This window comes from Rana temporaria, chromosome 1 (genome assembly GCF_905171775.1).
Source record: "Rana temporaria chromosome 1, aRanTem1.1, whole genome shotgun sequence".
NCBI lineage: Eukaryota > Metazoa > Chordata > Amphibia > Anura > Ranidae > Rana > Rana temporaria.
The window spans coordinates 48,248,766-48,270,278 of NC_053489.1; positions in this window are offsets into that span (position 1 = coordinate 48,248,766).

Sequence of the window (21,513 nt, forward strand, 5' to 3'; positions counted from 1 at the left end):
CCCTTTATAAATGTGGACCGCGGCCGCCATGGGACTGTGTGAACCGGCTTCATTGAGAGTCGGTCACACTCTCCTGTCATGTGAATTGGATGCAGGGAAACCCACATCCATTTCACATACGTGTGAACCCAGCCTAAGAGAGGGTTACAAGCTTGGTTTCCCTTCACTTCCTGTCCCTTAGCCAAAACAAGAAGTGAAAGGAAATTCTTTCCCGGTGAGGGAATCCCTGGTTGTCATTAGGGTCACCAAAAATAGCATTGCCATTGGAGTTCCCCTCTATTCCTGCTTTGGAGACAACCCAAAATTTGGGATTTTCTTTTACTCTCTGTGATGACCATAAATTGGACAAATAGAGAGGGAGAGGCTCCCTATGGGGACACAGACATCAATAAAAAAACCTGTCTGGTGTGCTAATCCCACTTTACTCTATCCGAAACGAAAAAAAAAAAAGTTTTGCCTCATGCTAATCTCCTTGTAAAATTCTCGAAGAAATGTTTTGTAAAAGTTAGCCATGTGCCCTTTAAGGTTACCGATGCTTTTGTTCAATGAATGTGTTATATTTGTTGTTTTACGAGGATTTTTATTATTCACGCAATAATTCCTCCAATTTTTAATATATATATATATATATATATATATATATATATATATATATATATATATATATATATATATATATATATATATATATATGGAAGCAATATTGCTACAGAGTGTATTAAAGATTGACATCTAGAGATTCAATAGTGGCAGTTCATAATCTATAATATCCCAACACCTTATGCCAAGCCTTGTGGTCTATATCATGGGCACAGCCAAGATGAATTCAACTTTCAAGAACCCTTGGATATTGCTTAGTCATCCACAAAAGAACAAAGTAATATGTTTATTCACTATGGTTGAATAGCTTTATTTAAATCTCTCTTAATGAAAGCTGAATCCAAAGACCTGACAATGACTAAACCAGCAGAAAAAAAAGCTTAAACCTGCTTATAGAATCTACTTTTTACCAAAGCATTCAAGCTTCTGAAGAACCTCTGCAATGGGAAAAAAAAGTTATATGTTATTTGCTTGTCACAGGAATTTTTTTAGTTTGTGAAAATATTTTGGTTACATTGGCTATTTATTTATTAGTTCGAATAATATAAATTTTAATTATTTATCATATAAAATAATTAACTTAAAACCTTTTAATTAAATCCTCCCTTACCCCTCACCCTTCTGTGGGTTTAAATCCAGACAACCTTTAATTTATTACAATCAGTTTTATAAAAAAAAATGTACTTCTGTTCTTATGTATTAATTTAATTTAATTTAATTTAATTTCTTGTTACTCTGCTTATTTATCTAGGATACAAAGAAAAAACAGCATCAGCAATGTTTTTTTTTTATTATTTTTAGTTTGCTTTACAGAGCATTTCAATTCTGTTACGTACAGGGGTTGATGCAGGTTACAAAAGCATAAAAAAAGTTTTTCCTTTTCCAAAAAAAATTATTTAATTTTGCAATGTCTTTTTTTTATGATCTGTAATTAAATTATTTAAGTTATCCTCCCTATTGTTAGAAATTGGGAGAAAATATTTTGGCATATTATGTCTTAGGCAACTTATTTATTTAATTTATTCAGCATCCATGAAAAAGATGCACATGTATAGTGTATATTTTTTTTTTTTCAAACAACTTAAGCACTAAATTATTTGCTGATTAGAACAACAGAGTGACATTTGTGGACAAGCATTGATTATGACTTGAAAGCTGTATATTTCAAATACAATAGAATAAAACTGCTGTATTTGTTCACCAAAGATTTTTTTTTTTTCAGAAACTATATATTTTTTCCAACTTCTTCTATAAATGTGAGGAAAAAAACTACAAAAATGACATTCCAAACTAAAAAGAGAGAGAGAGAGAAAAACCCTTAAACTAGCTGCTTCCAAGAATGAACTGTGTGTGTAATAATAAAAAAAATAAAAAACAAAAAAATTTCTATTCCTAGTGAGAACCAAAAATAGGCTACCTCACTGACTATTTTCCTTTTGTAATTTTAATCGTGTTGATGATACCAAAGATACCAAAGATTTGTTTCACTTGTGCGGTCTGCTGCTAGCATCTGCTGTTTTTTTTTTTCAATGCTCTAATCTCCTTTGGTTGAAGATGAGCTTATGTGGCATGACAGTATTGCATTGGAGCTCATTCTTCCACCAAATAAATTATATTCTCTGAAATATATACAGCTGTAGCTTGGATACCCCAAAGAAATGCCAGTGTGAAATCTGCTTACTGAATAGAATAAAAAAAAAGATTTTCTGTTTGTATGTTGCCACAGTGTTTGCAAAAGGTGCTTTTTTATTGTCTTTCAGATCACGCTGACTCTGATGTACATGCAGCCAATATTTTAATTTCAAAATTGTCCAATGTGTTGCTTCAGAGGCACGCATTGAAATGTAGTCATTTTTTTAAATTTGATTTTTAAAATATAACAAATAAATTACCCATTTTCTTTGCTTTATTTACATTTTTTTCTACCAGATTTAATTTGTTATTTAATTTTAAATGGCAATCAAATTAGCAAAACCAAAAATGTATACATGTATTTTTAAAATAATGTTACTTTAGCAAATTATGACCCGGTTTATAATAAACTCTATAAAGAAACTCTAAAAATAAACAATTCCATGGGCCAGATTCACAGAAAACTCTGGCGGCGTAACGTTTCGTGTTTACGTTACACCGCCGTAAGTTTTCAGCGCAAGTGCTTGATTCACCAAGCACTTGCGTGTAAACTTACGGCGGTATATCGTAAAGATGTCCGGCGCAAGCCCGACTAATTCAAATGGGGCGTGTACCATTTAAATTAGGCGCGCTCCCGTGCCGGACGTACTGCGCATGCTCCGTTTTGAAATTCCCGCCGTGTTTTACGCGTAGTGACGTCATTTTTTAGAAAGCCGATGTGCGTAACGTACTTCCGTATTCCCGGACGTCTTACCCCAAAAAAAAAAAATTTGAAATTCGACCCGGGAACGACGGCCATACTATAACATGGCTCATCTAAAGTTAAGCCATGTTAAAGCAGGCTTAACTTTGCGACGGTAAAAAATTACTAGCGACGACGTAACGAACGCGAAAACCGTTGTGGATTGCCGTAAAAGCTCATTTGCATACCCGATGCAGGAAAACGACGTAAACTCCACCCAGCAGCGGCCGAAGTAGGATCCGACAGCCGTAGATCCGACAGCCGTACGCCTTTCGGATCTTAGGGCTATCTATGCGTAACTGATTCTATGAATCAGTCGCATAGATACACTCAGAGATACGACGGCGTATCAGGAGATACGCCGTCGTATCTCTTCTGTGAATCTGGCCCCATATATTTCTGGTGTTATTTTAAGAATAATAAACATACAATACATATGTTAAAACAATAAATGTTTTAATCTGTTGGCCTAAAAATGTCCAGGAAATGGCCTATCATTACATGGTCATTATTTCCTATAGTGATTTATTTTTGTGTGGAATGAACCCCAGACAGATATAAAATACAATTAATGCAGTTATATTTTAATAAAAAAATAATAATAATTACAAGTACCTTTTTTTCTAACTAATATAGGAACCTAAATTTGACATTGCATCAGCCTCTTGTTATATGTTTTCACGACAGTCATCAAGTGTTCTTTTCAGTATCACTCTAAGTAAAGTGGCAAACAAACAAAAAATCATACGACAATTTTGAAACGACAACTTAGAAACATATTTGGGGTGATTTTCTGATGTACTTTTTGAATGCCGATAGGCAACAACCATCTATTTCTGAAATATTTTGCCTGAATAAGTGGGGTCTTTTATTTTATTGACCAACTGAAAAAAGAAAATCACCCCTTATGTGTTTCAGATTTTGCATGTGTCATGTAAAAGTGGGACGAGTGCCTTGCTTGAACCAAATAAATTTAGTCATCCTAGACTTTTTTTTTTTTCAATTTTCACCATTTTAGGTGAACAAATTGTATTTTCTTAAATTCTGCCTTCCTATCAAGGAAGACATGCAAAACATACCAAAGCTTCCCAATTTTAGTTTCATTTTTACTTCCATTACAATGTAAATATTTTTTCTACTTTTTTTTTTTTTTTTACGGTTTCAAAGCTTTAAACTGAAAATTGGCAGCAATGCATAGCAGGTGGCCGCACAAATTCCTTATTGAATTTTCTCAGATATACCTCATAGATAATAGTGTTTAGAGTAATGTTATTATAGCGTATGTAATAAATGGTTCACTGTTTCTTTTACTAAATGTGATTTAATGAAAAAAAAAAAAAAGCTTTATACGTTCTAGGTTGTGCTTTTGTAATAGTCAAGAAGGTGCGCTTAATGATGAAACAATATATGTCGTCCATTTTTTTTCCAATATTTAAATTTATTTTACATTGAAAAAAGTTGCAGATGAAGGCCCAAACATTTATACTTTCCACATTTTGTTGAAGAAAAAATCTGTGATGGCTCCTTCCATAAGACAGTAGAGTGAGATTGTACTTCTCACCTACTATGACTTATGAATGGACTGGAAAAAAATCTGCAAATGAACATTTTTCCACACATATGGATTAGGATTATGTATTAAAAAATATTATTCTTAGCAAACAACAGTCAGTGCTACACATTTAAAAGCATCTATTCCCTATCACCCGTGGAGGCGGCCATTTTGAACTAAATTTCATGACATAATTAATGCTGAAGCACTAAGTGCTCAGATGGTGATTCTTGCAAAACAATTATGGAGAGAATGGCTTGTTCTTCTGTGTTAGGAAGTAGAAAGTACTTTAATGCATGACATGTTGTATGTAATAATATAATGTGTTGCTTGATTCCAAATCACATTGTTTCAAAAAGAAGTCAAGTTTCATTTTGTTAAATTTTTTGCTAAACATTTAGAGCTATATTTTTACATCTATCTTAAGTTTGAATGCCTTCACACCACCCCTTGAAAACCAAAATGTTGACCTCCCATAAAACCATTCTGTCAATTTAATTACCTTGTTAAATAATTCTTCATCCCTCACATTGTTCTCCTCCATCTGAGCCAAGTCTCCATTTTTATTAGAACTTAACTAGTGCAACATTACAACTATGCACACAGCTGCGGTAATAATCATGAACTAATAAAATAGTTTACTACATTAGGAACATTGTACCAAGCAGTCATATTTTTACTTTGCAATAAACATTTTAGTTTAACTTTTAAAGTGCACAAGTAGCTATAAGTATTTATTATTACGGATTATGGAAGTTCTGCTTTCATGATCTTCCTATGTGTCTCGTGAAAGTCCATGTTTAGGTGACTTTAGAGGCTTGTGGCCCATGTCTCCATCTACACTATGTTACTAAAAGTATTGGGGGCCTGCCTTTACACGCACATGAACGTTAATGGCATCCCAGTCTTAGTCCGTAGGATTCAATATTGAGTTGGCCCACCCTTTGCAGCTATAACAGCTTCAACTCTTCTGGGAAGGCTGTCCACAAGGTTTAGGCGTGTGTCTATGGGAATGTTTGACCATTCTTCCAGAAGCGCATTTGTGAGATCAGGCACTGATGTTGGACAAGAAGACCTGGCTCGCAGTCTCCGCTCTAATTCATCCCAAAGGTGTTCTATCAGCTTGAAGTGCAGGCCAGTCAAATTCCTCCACCCAAACCTGCTCATCCATGTCTTTATGGACCTTGTTTCTGCACTGGTCCAAATCATTTGGTTGGAGGGGAATTATGGTGTGGGGATGTTTTTCAGGAGTTGGACTTGGCCCCTTAGTTCCAGTGAAGGGAACTCTTAAGGTGTCAGCATACCAAGTCATTTTGGACAATTTCATGTGCCCAACTTTGTGGGAACAGTTTGGGGGTGGTTCCTTTCTGTTCCAACATGACTGTGCACCAGTGCACAAAGCAAGGTCCATAAAGACATGGATGAGTGTGTTTGGGGTGGAGGAACTTGACTGGCCTGCACAAAGTCCCGACCTCAATGCTTTGGAATGAATTAGAGCGGAGATTGTGAGCCAGTCCCTCTCGTCCACATTAGTGCCTGACCTCACAAATGCGGTTCTGGAAGAATAGCCTGCATAGAGTCCTGACCTCACCCCGTTAGAACACAAATGCACTTCTGGAAGAATAGTCTGCACAGAGTTCTGACCTCAACTTGTTAGAACACCTTTGGGATGAAGTAGAGCGGAGACTGTGAGCCAGGCCTTCTTGCCCAACATCAGTGCCTGACCTCACAAATGCGTTTCTGGAAGAATGGTCAAACATTCCCATAGACACAATCCTAAACCTTGTGGACAGCCTTCCCAGAAGAGTTTAAGCTGTTATAGCTGCAAAGGGTGGGCCAACTCAATATTGAACCCTACAGACTAAGACTGGGATGCCATTAAAGTTCATTAAAGAGAGGTGTCCCAATGCATTTGGTAATATAGTGTATGTGGGTATCCCATATGTAGGGTAGGGACTCAAAGGCACTACACTTTTTCTTTCCACTGATTGGATTTTTGTGGTATGTTCCATTTAGTAAACTACTGTAATTATAAAGTGCACTAATATCAGACTGGCACTGTTTCAGGCTTTACAGAAGTTTAAGGGCATTTTTGGGAGCTAACAGTATACTTTAGATAACAAAGAAATCAATTTATCCAATAATTTATAGTTACTTACTTGTTTTTGGAACTGCCAAATAATATAATTTTTGCATCTCTCTAGTTTTCACTCTTGCATGTCATTTTAAGCCAAAATATTCACCATCCATGTCCTTTTCTGTACAGAAACTTATTTTAACCTCTTGTTCAGTGCTGCAATATGACTGGCGCAGTCAAGCTAACAGCTAAAAATACCAAAGGTTCATGTGCTTTCCGTATTACAATAAAGTTCCTATTTTGTGTTATGTTAGTATTAGTGTATGTTTTAATGTATGTGACACTTTGCCAAAGAAATAAACTTAAACAAAGATACTTGCTGTAAAACTTTTAGCAGTGTTCCAGATTTCTAAAAAAAAAAAAAATACCTTTTCCTTCCATAATGAGTTTCCAAACTTGCAAATTCATGTGATATTTAAACAGTGCATAAAAGTATGCCATCTAAGTTTGCCAAACAATGTTCTTGTACAACTCCTTTGTTCATGCTTGTGCTTTAAACCTGTAAAATAATTAGTTTGTTGTTTTCAGTATTCATAAAGTAAACAAAATGGGTGTTTTAAAATATGTTCAATAATTTGCCAAAGAATTTTTTTTTTGTTTTGCCAAAAATGTTTAATAAATCTTGAAGAAAAAAAAAACTAGGCCAATGTTAAAATATGTAAAAAATAAATAAAAATACAATTTAAAAATAATAACACAAGCAATTCTTAAGTTAGGAAGCTTGCCATCACAATTATTTTTTATTTTATTATTATTATTGTAATATGTGCTTTTTAATGCAATTATTTCCCCGTTTTTATTTTTGCCAAAATGTAAATGATATTTAATTTTTTTTAAAAAGTTGTTTTTATTGTAATTTCAATTTTTTTTTAATTAATTTCTTATTTTTAATTGCCTTGTCTTAATTATTTACATGTATTTTCCGTGCCACGGCCATTTTTTTTTTTTCTAATATATTTTGTGCCTAGTATGTTGAATACTTGTTTTGCTTTTTTTATTTATTATCATGAGTTCACTGAAGCAAATCATTGAAACTGACCAAAGAAAATGTCTCATGATAAACCTAGGAATAAATGTTTTCTATAATCCCTGATATTTTTTTTAGCATTCAGCTTATATTTAACATTCTGAAGTCATACGTGAACAGCACTATGTTAAGTAGTCTTTAGAACTGGAATACTGCTCTGCTACCCCCAAAAATTAATTTACAGTTGTAGATCCAGTCTTGCTGACCTAATGGTCCTCTCATTCATTTCTGTCTTGTATTTTAGAAAGCACTGTTTATTATCATTACAGTTTCTGTAAAAAAAATAACTCATAAAGCAAACTAAAGCAGTATGTGTATGCTTGCATTTATTTGTTCATCACTAGTTAACTATGTATACTTCATGATGATTATATTTCATTTTTTTAAATGCATAATAAGTTCTAAAAACATTTCTTGATCTTTTTTTTTTTCAAAGGAGTTATGCAACCTGATTGAAAAATATATCTGAACACATTACAGAAACCATTAAAATGTAGTCTAATTTCTTTGATATGAAAGAGCTTTGTTGGTATTCACAAATATTAATTTACAGACACTTTAAATATTAAAATACATTTTAAATTAATAAATTGTTTTACCAATTGGTATATATAAATACAATTTTTACCCTTAACATATTCTAATAACTTTACTATTCCCATAATGAGTCCTTGATTCAAAGATAATTCTGGGTTATGCTCTGGGGTATCCTACGGATTTCGGCTTATGATGCCAAACCGTTAGGACAGCTTAGCTTCTGCAGCTTTCCTGGTCTATTGGCCATGTGATTTCAATAACCTCAATTGTCCCTAGCCTGAAGCCTCGTACACACGACCGAGGAACTCGACGGGCGAAACACATCGTTTTCCTCGTCAAGTTCCTTGTTAGGCTGTCAAGGAACTCGACAAGGCAAGTTTCTCCATTCCCGTTGAGGAAATAGAGAACTTGCTCTCTTTTTGGCTCGTCGAGTTTCTCGACAGTTTCCTCGATGAAAATGTACACACGACCGGTTTCCTCGTCAACAAAATATCTCCCAGCAAGTTTCTTGCTGGTTTTTGCCGAGAAACTCGGTCGTGTGTACGAGGCTTTAGATATTTGTTCTGTCTGAAGTATGACAGGATTTCAGAGGCAATGAGGGTATTAAAGAGGAAATTAGGCCTTCTGTACGCACTCTGAGGATGATCAAATAAGGTAGGGCCATATACAATTTACACACTAAGACCTGGTTCACACTATACCATTATACCACATATGTGTGAACCTATACTAAACGAAGATCATGCCACAAAGTTCCAACAGTTCAGAAATGATTATTAACGGCGTTCTAAAACCTTAAGGTTTTTTACCCTAATGCTTGGTGAAAAATCTTTTGTATGGCAGCTCCCCCCTCCCCCTTTTTCTTACCTGAGCCAGATCCATCTATGTTTATGAGCAAAGCAGCTCCCGCCGCTGTCTCTCTCCTCATTGGGCAGATTAATAGCAGCGGGAGACACAGGAGTAGGGGGAGTCAATGGATGCAGCAGAGGGGCTCGGGAGCCCCCATGGAAATCAGCTTTCCACAGGGGGCACCCACCAAAGAGGAGGGGGCTGGAGCGCCGGTGGGAGACCCCAGAAGAAGAGGAACGGTGCTGCTCTGTGCAACAAAAAGCATTGCACAGAGCAGGTAAGCATAGGCATATTTGTCATTTTAATTAAAAAAACATGAAGTTTTCAAATTCCTTTAAAAGCAAAAGTGCATATGGGGACTCCAACATGTTTTAAGGGTTTACAGGCGCCCTCTTTACCTTGGTATATCTCTCTACCTGGAGGGAAGCTACAGTAGATGCAAAAAGAGATTCTTAAGGATTTTGGGTAGCAAGAACTTCCACTATGCTTGAGGTGATTATAGCTGTATTAGCGCTCTTGCAACAAGAACAATTAAGTACTCTCCATCAGAGGCAGGCCATCCTTAAGGGGCGCATGGGCACCGCCCCCCCAGCCATGCGTCCAGTCCCCTAATCTACATGTAGGGCACCCGATGCATGGATTCCAATGGGGGGGTTTATTTGAAGCACATGATTACAGCCAGAGGCCCTAAAAGGCTTCAAAAAAGTATGGGCTCGGGGGGCGGAGCACTGCGCTATAAGGCCACCCAGTTGTGTGACAATAGCGAATAAATATTCACTGTTGTAACACTGATTCTGCCTCCCAGCCAATCAGGAAGCGGGTCCTGAGACCCATTTCCCGATTAGCCGAAAGGTGAAGCTACCCTATTGGCTAAGACACACAGCGAGGACACCACCGTGATGCAGAGAAGGAAACACAGGGGTAGCTGGTGGCCCATCACCCGGAGGGAAGCGTAACAGTAAGTGTTGCGGGTGTGGCTGTGCACTGTTTGCCGCCCCCCCCCCCCCCAATCCCCCAAGAAAATATACCACCGGACACCACTGCTGTCCATGGCACTTTTTTTAGTTTTCAGGACAAGCCCCCTTCTTCAAGGTCCAAACAGTACCTAGGAAATGAATTGGCCTCACCTTAAATGTACTTATTCGTAAAAGATTTCTAAACTGTTGGAACCTTGTTGCACTCTCTTTTCTTTAGCATGAAGACTTTAGTACATGGACCCAGTATGTGGCCATGGTTTAGTAGAGGGCTGCTTTTTTTTTAGAATGGACCCCTGTGTCCATTTGGTATACCAACCTAGTATGGAGACCAACAGTCCACTAACATCTTTCTTCACTACATGGAAGAAAAGATTGGCACCAACTATAGTACAATATTCTATTTAGATGATACTCAATTATTTTTAGAGAATTTTTAAAATATGAGTATATTGTAACGTCCTGTTTAATTATTATTTCATAAGCCAGCATGCATAATTGCATAAAAAAAAGCCCATAGAGGGGGATAATTCCCATCACAAATAAGCTTTATATATTTTTTTTTGTTTTAGAGGGAATGGGGGATTGTTACAATCTAAATCACGTATAAGTTCCCACTGGAGATTTCCCCTGGTACCATCATCTTTACATATAAGGCCCATACACACGATCGGATTATCCAACGGGTTAATTGTCTGACAACAGCCTGTTGTCGGAAAATCCGATTGTTTGTACGCTCCATCGGGCAATTATTGTCGGATTATTCACCAAAGGTGGGATAGCATGTTTTAAAATTGTCCCCCAAAAATGTGTGTACACAAGTCCTTTGGACAAAACTCCAAAGTACAAACACGCATGCTCAGAAGCAATGCTAACATGACACAACATTAGCAGAAGTTGCCCAAAGGGGGGGAGCGAAGAAACTGAAAAAACACATAGTTTTGTGTTTGTTGGCTGACAATTCTTTGCCGTTTGTACGCAATACAAGTTCACGGCCAACGCCCTTCGGACAAAAGTCCTACGCTTTGTCCAATGAAAATACGATTGTGTGTACCAGGCTTAAATGAGGGGAAATCTGCCTAATGGAGATTCAAGAAACAGAAGTTCTAACCCTTCCTTGGCCTACTAGAGCACATGTTTTCATCTTGTTTATTCCCCAATAGGGGGGATTACCTCCCCACTTCCTGTTCTACCTATGAAATAGACAGGAAGATTATTACCCTTTCTCACACTATTACAGTAAAAAGCTTTGGCTGGAGTTGGGTTTGAAGAATTTGGACATCTTAGACAATAAAAACAACAACGTCTTCAAAGACCCATCTAAAATGAAATGTAAATATTTCTTCACATTGGATCTTTGAAATTAGTGCTAGCTTAGAATGCTGGTGAAAATATAACAGTAATTAACCACTTCACGACCACCCGATAGCATCATTTCCTCTTATAGGGTGGACGTGAAGTGGTTAGTTACTGTTATACTTTTGGGGCAGCTGTTCTGTGCAGAATCACATATATATATATGCGATTTTGCACTTCCGGGCATGTGCTCCAGAGCGCCTCTTCTGTTGTGATTAGTCACAGCAGAAGTCGATCAGCTTGTCCCGGCCAATGGATGTTCGCCGACACCCACTGATCGTCAAGGAGAGAGGCTGGACGGAGCTCTGCATATGTAAACAATCCAGAGCTCTGCCCTGACAGCAGGGATGTGATGAATTTTCTTTCTTTGCAAAGCAGGGGGGGAAAAAACCCATCACATCCCTTAGTGAAAGCAGCACACAGTGTAAAGACAAACACTGGTTGGGCACACATTCAACCCTTTGATCGCCCTAGATGCTTAACCCCTTTTAGCCAGTGTCATTAGTACAGTGACAGTGCATATTTTTAGCACTGATCACTATACAGGCATACCCCACTTTTAAATACACAATGAGGTTTATTTACTATCGCTGGAGAGTGCAAAATCAGGCTCACTTGTGTGTAGAAACCAATGAGCTTCTAACCCCAGCTTGCTCAATTGAGCCTGGTAATAAAACCTGGAAGCTCATTGATTTCTATGCAGAAGTGAGCCTGATTTTGGACTCTCCAGCGATAGTAAATAAACCCCATTGTGTACCTAAAAGTGGGGTATGCCTGTATTAGTGTCACTGGTTCCCACAAAGTGTCAAAAGTGTGAGTTAGTGTCAGACTGTCACCTGCAATATCGCAATCAGTCGATGATCGCCGTCATTACTAGTATAAAAAATAAATAAAAATTCCAGTATATATGCCATAGTTTGTAGACTCTATAACATTTGCGCATACTAATCAATATACGCTTATTGGGATTTTTTTTTTTAACAAAAATATGTAGCACAATAAATATTGGCCTAAATTTATGAAGAAATTAGATAAAAAAAAAAATCATTGGATATGTTTTATAGCAGAAAGTAGAAAAATATTGTTAATATAAGTTAAAATTGTCGGGCTTTTTTTGTTTATAGTGCAAAAAAAAAAAAAAAAACGCAGAGGTGATCAAATACCAAAACAAAGCTCTATTTGTGGGAAAAAAATGACATAAGTTTAATTTATGTACAGTGTCGCACGACCGCACAATTGTCAGTTAAAGCCGTATTGCAAAAAATGGCCCGGTCATGAAGGGGGTAAACCTTCGGGAGGGAGAGATTTTAAGAAACATTTGATGCATTAACATAAAGATTCAAAATATAAATTCATCAGGACAGACAAGCAATGAAGCAAAAAAAAAAAAAAAAAACACTTTTTATGCAATCAAAGCATTTTTTTTTTAAATGATTTATTCTTCTGCAAGACCAAATTGATATATATTTGTGAATATTACACAACAACCTCTTTTATATGAATGAAATGTGTATTTAGATATTTCTTCTGTAGTGAGGTTTCTATAAAACATAGAAAAAGTAAAAAATAAATATTTTACAGCTTTGTCAATAACCAGTACCAGAGATTCATGTGGTCTGCATTGAAGTTTTAATAATTGACAAAACCGTTTTCACAATTCTTTTTATATTTATTTTTGTGCCCTTTCTGTCATGCCTTTATTTTATAACATTGCCTTTTATTTATGCTTAGGAATTGGTGTTATATTTGAATTGATTGTAACTGGGCCTATGAGACTGCATGGTCTTTCTACTGCACTGACTGAAGATGGGTATTTTGGTAGCCAATGATACAATGGGGCACTTTAAGTCCTTTGTCCTATTCCCAAATCCCAAATCCTCCTAGCAATTCAAGAGAAAAAACAAAGTGTTGGAAAAAAAAAACTATTTTGTATTTTGTTATTTTGTATTTATTTTATTGCCATGATGCTTTCATTCTTACACATGAATGTTTCGTCTGTGAGGTTGCTTCAATAGATTTCTTTATTATTTGATTCCTATCATTAAATGGTAGTGCTGTAAATTCTGCAATTAATGTTAAATAAACAGCTTTAATTCACTTGTATTGCTTGTATTCTTTATTTTTTTTCTTAGAAATCAATGTTATTTATTTAAATATGAGGCTAAAATGAAAATGTAGTAACTTGTAGACATGTGCATTCATTTTCGTCCGAACTTCAGGTATTTTCGTTATCGTTTTAACAAACGATAACGAAAGCACAGAAAACCGAAAGATCCGACATAAACAAATGCTTTATTTTAATTTTTGTTGCGGTCGAATGTGCCTAACCTTAACTCTATTAGTCCAATTTTATTCTACATAAAGAGAAAAGATTCAACATAGAAAGAAAAGATTCGACATAATAGAGACATGAAGAAGAGTCGACATAGAGAGAAAAGATTCGACATAGAGAGACATGAAGAAGAGTCGACATAGAGAGAAAAGATTCGACATTATAGAGACATGAAGAAGAGTCGACATAGAGAGAAAAAAATTGACATAGAGAGACATGAAGATTCGACATAGAGAGACATGAATAGTCAAATTTTTTAATTTTTTTTTAAAGATTCTGTCGAATCTTCTTTTTTTTTTCTTCTTCTTCTTCTTGGAACATTCGACAGACACCATAAGCCTTCAATGACAGATTCGACCTTAATTGTGCCTAACCTTAACTCTATTAGTCCAATATTATTCTACATAAAGAGAAAAGATTTGACATAGAGAGAAAAGATTCGACATTATAGAGACATGAAGAAGAGTAGACATAGAGAGAAAAGATTCGACATAGAGAGAAAAGATTCGACATTATAGAGACATGAAGAAGAGGCGACATAGAGAGAAAAGAAGATTCGACATAGAGAGACATGAAGATTCGACATAGAGAGACATGAAGAGTCAAACATTTTTTTATTTTTTTTTAAAGATTCTGTCGAATGTTCTTTTTTTTTTCTTCTTCTTCTTCTTAGAACATTCGACAGACACCATAAGCCTTCAATGACAGATTCGACCTTAATTGTGCCTAACCTTAACTCTATTAGTCCAATATTATTGTACATAAAGAGAAAAGATTTGACATAGAGAGAAAAGATTCGACATTATAGAGACATGAAGAAGAGTCGACATAGAGAGAAAAAAATTGACATAGAGAGACATGAAGATTCGACATAGAGAGACATGAAGAGTCAAATTTTTTAATTTTTTTTTAAAGATTCTGTCGAATCTTCTTTTTTTTTTCTTCTTCTTCTTCTTGGAACATTCGACAGACACCATAAGCCTTCAATGACAGATTCGACCTTAATTGTGCCTAACCTTAACTCTATTAGTCCAATATTATTCTACATAAAGAGAAAAGATTTGACATAGAGAGAAAAGATTCGACATTATAGAGACATGAAGAAGAGTCGACATAGAGAGAAAAGATTCGACATAGAGAGAAAAGATTCGACATTATAGAGACATGAAGAAGAGGCGACATAGAGAGAAAAGAAGATTCGACATAGAGAGACATGAAGATGGACATAGAGAGACATGAAGAGTCAAACATTTTTTTATTTTTTTTTAAAGATTCTGTCGAATGTTCTTTTTTTTTTCTTCTTCTTCTTCTTCTTCTTCTTAGAACATTCGACAGACACCATAAGCCTTCAATGACAGATTCGACCTTAATTGTGCCTAACCTTAACTCTATTAGTCCAATATTATTGTACATAAAGAGAAAAGATTTGACATAGAGAGAAAAGATTCGACATAGAGAGAAAAGATTTGACATAGAGAGAAAAGATTCGACATTATAGAGACATGAAGAAGAGTCGACATAGAGAGAAAAGATACGACATAGAGAGAAAAGATTCGACATAGAGAGACATGAAGAGTCGACGTAGAGAGACACCATAAGCCTTCAATGACAGATTCGACCTAAATTTGGATTTTCGGACTAATGCATTTTTTAATGAAAAATGAAATAAATAAAAACAAATTTCGGGAGTAACTAAATAAATGTATTTTTCGGACGAAAACTAAATTACGAAACAAAATATTTCAGTGTGCACATGTCTAGTAACTTGATTGCAACAAAAAACACGTTGGTCAGAAAAAAAATGAAGGATTGGATTTTTTTTTAATTGAAAATGGCTAATTCCTCAGTGTAAGCATTTCCTATTATAGTATCTCACAAAAGTGAGTACAGTGGAACCTTGGATTACGAGCATAATCCATTCCAGGAGAATACTTGTAATCCAAAGCACTCGCATATCAAACCGAGTTTCCCCATAGAAGTCAATGAAAACTAAGATAATTTGTTCCGCATTGACTTCTATGGCATGCAATACCGCATGTGACCAGAGGTGGGGGGCACCAGAGAGTCTCGGAAAAACTCGGGGACAGCTTGGCTGATCTCGGAAACTCTTGGGAATGGAGTATTTCAAAATATTTCTGAGCGATTTCTGAGCCGTTCCGAACGTCTCGGAATGGCTCCGAACCATTCCAAGTGTTACCGGCGCCCCCGCACTTCTGGCCAAATGCGGTACTGCACACCCCATTACCTTGAATTCTGCTTGTTTCGCGTGGCAACACTCGCAAAACCGATTCAGAATTAAAATAAAAGTTGCTCGTTATTCAAAACGCTTGTTACCCGTAAACCGACGTTCCACTGTACACCCTTGACATTTTTGTAAATTTTCTATTATATCTTTTCATGTGACAACACTGAAGAAATGACACTTTGCTACAATGTAAAGTAGTGAGTGTACAGCTTGTATAACAGTGTACATTTGTTGTCCCCTCAAACTAACTCAACACACAGCCATTAATGTCTAAACCGCTGGCAACAAAAGTGAGTACACCCCTAAGTGAAAATGTCCAAATTGGGCCCAAAGTGTCAATATTTTGTGTGGCCATCATTATTTTCCAGCACTCTTGGGCATGGAGTTTACCAGAGCTTCACAGGTTTCCATCGGAGTCCTCTTCCACTCCTCCATGACGACATCACAGAGCTGGTGAGTGTTCGAGACCTTGCGCTCCTTCACTAGGGTTTAGGAGACATGCTTGGCCAGTCCATCACCTTTACCCTCAGCTTCTTTATCAAGGCAGTGGTCGTCTTGGAGGTGTGTTTGGGATCGTTGTCATGTTGGAATACTGCCCTGCGGCCCAGTCTCTGAAGGGAGGGGATCTTGCTCTACTTCAGTACGTCACAGTACATGTTGTCATTCATGGTTCCCTCAATGAACTGTAGCTCCCCAGTGCCGGCAGCACTCATGCAGCCACAGACCATGACACTCCCCCACCATGCTTGACTGTAGACAAGACACACTTGTCTTTGTTCTCCTCACCTGGTTGCCCCCACACACGCTTGACACCATCTGAACCAAATAAGTTTATCTTGGTCTCATCAGACCACAGGACATGGTTCCAGTAATCCATGTCCTTAGTCTGCTTGTCTTCAGCAAACTGTTTGTGCGTTTTCTTGTGCATCATATTTAGAAGAGGCTTCCTTCTGGGATGACAGCCAATTTGATGCAGTGTGCAGCGTATGGTCTGAGCACAAACAGGCTGACCCCCCACTCCTTCAACCTCTGTAGCAATGCTGGCAGCACTCATATGTCTATTTCCCAAAGACAACCTCTGGATATGACACTGAGCATGTGCACTCAACTTCTATGGTCGACCATGGAGAGACCTGTTCTGAGTGGAACCTGTCCTATTAAACTGCTGTATGGTCTTGGCCACCGTGCTGCAGCTCAGTTTCAGGGTCTTGGCAATCTTCTTATAGCCTAGTCCATCTTTATGTAGAGCAACAATAATTTTTTTCAGATCCTCAGAGAGTTCTTTGCCATGAGGTGCCATGTTGAACTTCCAGTGATCAGTATGAGAGAGTGAGAGCGATAACACCAAATTTAACACACCTGCTCCCCATTCACACCTGAGACCTTGTAACACTAACGAGTCACATGACGTTGGGGAGGGAAAATGGCTAATTGGGCCCAATTTAGAAATTTTCACTTAGGGGTGTACTCACTTTTGTTGCCAGTGGTTTAGACATTAATGGCTGTGTGTTACATTGTAGCAAAGTGTCAGTGGTTCACGACCCGGTCCGAAGCTCCGTGACCTGCGGACCCGATCGTCACAGGAGCTGAAGAACGGGGAGAGGTGAGTGTAAACAAACCTTCCCGTTCTTCTGTGTGGCAATGTCAGTGATCGTCTGTTCCCTGATATAGGGAACGACGATCACTGACGTCACACGTCCAGCCCCGCCCCCCTACAGTTAGAAACACACACGAGGTCACACTTAATCCCTACAGTGCCCCCTAGTGGGCATCATCAGCAGTATATAGCAGTCTTGTGACTTCTATCAATGTCTGGTTAAAGCTTGTAGGAGGTGATTTCATTCTCCTCTGACTGTTCTAGGAGGCTGCAGGACCCCTGACCCTCTGTCCGGACAGTGCTGGTTGGCACTGTGCTGATCACATGCTCTCTCCCAAGAAAAAAAAACTCTAGCAATACACACCAAACTGAGCATGTGCAGAGTGACTCCAAAGGCTCTGTCTTATCAGGAGATAGATTGGGGAAGAAGGGGAGGATCAGAGAAGACAGGATTAAACAGCCTGTATACACAATGCAGAGATTTAACCCCTTAGATTCCACAGTGAGTATAACAATTATGCTTTATTGCATATACAGACTGATTTTACTGTTGTGGGTTTTGTAACACTTTAAGATCAATATCAAAATACAATAGATACAACACTGATACAGTCTCCTGATTAGAGATTAGGACCGACGCGTTTCAGGATTAACCAGGTTATATTTGGTATATTTGGTTTTATATTTGATGGTGGGGATTGTCTGCGTTGGGTGGTTGGCAGGTTCATTATTGCTTTCCCATTCTCAATGATGCTCACTACATGTCCCTTTCATCCATGTTTTCAGCATTAATTTGTGTTTTATGTTATAGATGTGCATTGCTCTCCATAAGGGAATGCCCCTGAAGAAAGTTCAAGATCCTTAAACGCGTCAGGCCTATTCTCCAATCAGGAGACTGTATCAGTGTTACTTTGTATCTATTGTATTTTGATATTGTTCTTAATTAGTCAACTGTAGCGTTGTTATGCACGTATTTACTTCTTAAAATATTTAATTAATCACTTTATTACAAATTGGTTCCATACCCATATCTAGTTGCCTTCAAAGTCCCAACCCTCCTTGGGGGACCCTTTATACATATCTATGTATGGGATGGTGGCAACGTCCTAGTCCACTTGGACTGGTGAAACCTCTTTTTGAATTACTTTCAGAAGTCACATAATTAGTGAAATGATGTCCACCTGTGTGCAATCTAAGTGTCACATGATCTGTCATTACATATACACACCTTTTTGAAAGGCCCCAGGGGCTGCAACACCTAATCAAGAGGCACCACTAACCAAACACTGCCATGAAGACCAAGGAACTCTCCAAACAAGTAAGGGACAATGTTGGTAAGAAGTACAAGTCAGGGTTAGGTTATAAAAAAAAATCTTTGATCCCTAGGAGCACCATCAAATCTATCATAACCAAATGGAAAGAACATGGCACAACAGCAAACCTGCCAAGAGACAGCCGCACACCAAAACTCACGGACCGGGCAAGGAGGGCATTAATCAAAGAGGCAGCACAGAGACCTAAGGTAATCCTGGAGGAGCTGCAGAGTTCCACAGCAGAGACTGGAGTATCTGTACATAGGATGACAATAACCTGTACGCTCCATAGAGTTGGGCTTTATAGCAGAGTGGCCAGAAGAAAGCCATTACTTTCAGCAAAAAACAAAATGGCACGTTTTGAGTTTGCGAAAAGGCATTTGGGAGACTCCCAAAATGTATGGAGGAAGGTTGCAATAGGCGATGCAATAATATATATATATATATATATATATATATATATATATATATATATATATATATATACTCTATTATAGAGGTGCTCTGGACTGAAATGGAACTTTTTGGCCATCAAAGAAAATGCCATGTCTGGCGCAAACCCAACACATCACATCACCCAAAGAACACCATCCCATGTTTTTCAGGAGTTGGGACTGGGAAACTGGTCAGAGTTGAGGGAAAGATGGATGGTGCTAAACACAGGGATATTCTTGAGCAAAACCTGTACCACTCTGTGTGTGATTTGAGGCTAGGATGGAGGTTCACCTTCCAGCAGGACAATGACCCCAAGCACACCGCTAAAGCAACACTTGAGTGGTTTAAGGGGAAACATGTAAATGTGTTGGAATGGCCTAGTCAAAGCCCAGACCTCAATCCAATAGAAAGTCTGTGGTCACACTTAAAGATTGCTGTTCACAAGCGCAAACTATACAACTTGAAGGAGCAGTTTTGCATGTAGCAATGGGCAAAAATCCCAGTGGTAAGATGTGGCAAGCTCATAGAGACTTATCCAAAGCGACTTGGAGCTGTGATAGCCGTAAAACGTGTCTCTACAAAGTATTGACTTTAGGGGGTGAATAGTTATGCACATTGACTTTTTCTGTTATTTTGTCCTATTTGTTGTTTGCTTTACAATAAATCTTCAAAGTTGTGGGCATGCTCTGTAAATTAATTGATGCAAATCCTCAAACAATCCATGTTAATTCCAAGTTGTGAGGCAACAAAACGTGAAAATGCCAAGGGGGGTGAATACTTTTGCAAGGCACTGTATGTTCAGTTATCGGAATACAATATGTTTACCTTTGGGGTCCTTTAGATAGCCTGTACCAATTTCTCCGTTGAACAACTGGATTGGTGCAATGTGCATCTCAGGGATATCGTTGTACAAAACGATGAGAGCCACTAATAGCTACAACTGCTTTTTTGTCTGTTGATAGTAATCACTAACATTGTTAATGGCAAAAAGGTCAGAACCTGTACATAAGAGCATAGTTATTTACTAGGAGAAAAAAGGGTTGATTTACTAAAGGCGAATAAGCTGTTCACTTTGCAAAGGAATTTTCATTTAACATGTGTATTTTCTATTAGCACAGTGAATGTGATGAATATTTGCCAAGAATACCCAATTATGTGCAAAGACAATTAAAAACAAAATAAAGTTTTTTTTGCACAACATGATTGGATAATGGTCATCAGAGCTTCACCTTATTCACTAAGCTAAGGGAAAATTCCCTTGCAAAGTGTACAGCCCATTTGCCTTTACAAAATCAACTCCAAGATGTTTAAAATTAAGCCCCATGTAACCAGCAGTGTTAATTTTGGCAGCAAATTTCGATATAGTTTTAGTCTTATGCCACGTACACACAACCGTTTTTCATGAATTTTTTTATTTTTTTAAATTGGTCATTAAAGCGGTGGTTGACCCTGATTTTACACATTCTGTCTATGCAAATGCTAGGCATAGACAGTAACCAAACCATTTTTTTTTTTTTTTTAAGTCCTCCTTACCCCTTTTCAGCAGCCGTTTGTGACCTGTCACTCAAAATCCCCCGCGGGGAATGGGCGTGTAAGTCCATTCTCCCCCGTCCCCTCAATCTAGTTCTGACACTCCGCCAGAGACGCGCTGTGCTCTAATCGCGCGAGATCTGATAGCAAAGGAGTCTGCACAACGGGGCGTGAGCTTGTTACGCCGGCCGTTGTTATGGCAACCGTGTAGCGTTGACGGCGACGCTCGCCGTTAACACTGCACATGCGCGGGATCGAGCGGTGAATGCTGGGAGGCCAGCATTCACCGTATCCCTGAAGAAGACCCTGTCGGCTTCACAGTGCCCACAGGTAACATGGAAACGTCCATCGGCTTAGAATATAAAATATCCTTTTCTGCATTACAGCGATTACGCCGGCTAAAGGAGTGGGACACCCTGGTAGTGCGATAGTAAAGGTAAGCCCTGAGGATTAAAGCAAAAAAAAAAAAAAACCCCGCTTTAAAAACGATCATGTGTAGGCTCCAGAGCATTTTTCTCGACGAGAAAAATGGACATTAAAAATTTAGAACCTGCTCTATTTTTTCTCAACGTTTTTCACGTCGTCGTTTTTCTAGTTATGAAACGACACGAAAAAAAAACGTGCATGCTCAGAAACAGGTTATTAAAAGGGAAGT